The sequence below is a fragment of the Phoxinus phoxinus genome (genome assembly GCF_949152265.1).
Source record: "Phoxinus phoxinus genome assembly, chromosome: 6".
In the NCBI taxonomy this organism is placed as follows: Eukaryota; Metazoa; Chordata; class Actinopteri; order Cypriniformes; family Leuciscidae; genus Phoxinus; species Phoxinus phoxinus.
The window spans coordinates 35,432,545-35,434,753 of record NC_136881.1 but is presented as its reverse complement, the minus strand read 5'-3'; positions in this window follow the sequence as shown (position 1 = coordinate 35,434,753).

Sequence of the window (2,209 nt, the reverse complement as noted above, 5' to 3'; positions counted from 1 at the left end):
TCCCGCCTCTAACGCGTCAAGACTCCACCTACTAACCAATCGGATTGGTCGGAATGGCATCCAAGTCGATCGTGATTAGACAGTTATGAAGTCGTTCACATAGCCGTGGCAACGAAAGCAAACAAGTATGAGGTCAAGGGCGGGACTTGGCAGAATCATAGGTCAGAATCATACGTAGGGGAAAAATATAACGAGGTTATATATAACTGTTTTATATATATATATTCTCACCCTCAAGTTGTTCCAAACTTGTTAACTTCTGCTGAACACAGAATAAGATATTTTGAAGAATGTCAGTAACCAAAAAGTTGTTGGGCCCCATTACAAAAATACTATGGAAGTTAATGGGGTCCATCAACTGTTTGGAACAACTTGAGGGTGAGTAAATGATGACAGAATTTTTATTTTTGGGTGAACTAACGGTAATCCTTGAAAATTGTGAATAGAGGACATTTTTAAACAATTCAGATCTTCTTTTATTAGAGACATGCTACAAGTTGGTACCATACAAATATACCAAAATAAAGAAAATGTTTAACAAAACAATGATCATTTGTGTACACACTGTAAGAATCATCGATGCCAATAGAACAGGATTTATCTGATAAACTGAATGGAGATAAACATTAAGGAGGCTGTTGCCTATATAGACATGAAAATATTGTACTTGAAGAAGGACATCAATCTAGTTCTCTGCCCTACACCCTAAACACAGCGAGAAGAAACTAAACTTCCCCTGCAGGGCCTCTGAACGACTGACACTCTCTGATAAGATCTGAGAGGAGCGTCCTGAATGGCCATCGCAGGCCGCTTAACTGATCCTGATCCTTTAATATCTTGTTTTCCGCCATTAGTGTAATCATGAAGTACTTCAGGTAAACTTCTCATAAGCATTTGCAGTTTCCCACACAGTTGAGAACAGTTCATTCCCCCTGATATGGTCCAGAGCCCTGCTTATTCCCTTGAGGATTGGGAAGTGTGCAGGGCAGATTCCTCATACAGCTTCACAGCTTACACCCAGCACAAGTGGTTTTTGGATGTTTTCTTGGGGGTATGGACTGGCGTATCCACATGGCACTTTATTCCTTGTGGTTGTTTGTGCAGCAGGGGTGGGAAAAGGACTTGCTGCTCCCACACAGTCACTGACACTGTCTTGTTCGGTGTAACGTCATAACCTTCTAGAAGAACAACATCCTCACCTGAACGCTTCTGAAGATCTGATCAATAGAGGACAAATAGGACGTTCAAACCAGTGGAGATACCAAATATATAACACTTTTTGCATATTAGAACAGAATGAAGTAGTATAATATTCAGATTGCGACAGCTATCAAGGAACGTTCTCAGAACTTCAGCTAATGTTTTTCCAAGGTTCTCTCAAAGTTATGAACAAACCTTCTTCCATTACCGTTAACAGAACGTTCATTCAAAGTTATCTGGTCTTTAATAAGCTTATGTTCTCAAAATTTTTGCACAAAAACATTAATATTTCGCTCATGGAACGTATTTTCTGGAAAGGTTGGACGTTCATCGTTTTTAAAATGTTATTAGCCTACTTAATTCTGAATGCTTAGAGAATATTCAAATAAAATGTTATCATAATGTTAACTCTTTTGACGGAATTTTACGGCTTTCCGTGTTTTCACTGCGATAGAGGGCGCGATGACACATCTTCTGAAAGAGTACTAAATGTGAAGAAGAAGCAGAAACAATCGATAATGGATCAAACCTGCATTTACTGAATGAAATGTTGACCCAGGACAAGCTATAGGACTGTGCAAGCATTAGGGGTGTTGATGGACTCGATCTACTCCATCTGTTTTGATCATTGTATTAAATCGGATTAAGCTAGTCTTTGACAAAAACATGATTTTATAGCTTTTTGCTCAAAATAATGCCTTTTTTTATGAAACCCACATTCAAGTGTTGCTTAAAAAAAGTAAAAAAAAAAAACAATTAACTTAGAGGGTCTGTTCTTTTTCTTGATATTTTTCATGTTCGAAATTCATATAGGCTAACAAAAATGTTCTGGGGACCATGAACATTTTGAGAAAATGATAAAAAATGCTGGCTGGCAACTTTTTTATTTTTTTAATACAGGCGGGGAAAGAGTTGAAATGGTAACTTATGCATAACTGGATGTTTTGAACGTTCAGAGAACTTAACATAACTTAATATTTTTGTTAATGTACTACTGCGCAGATCTTTG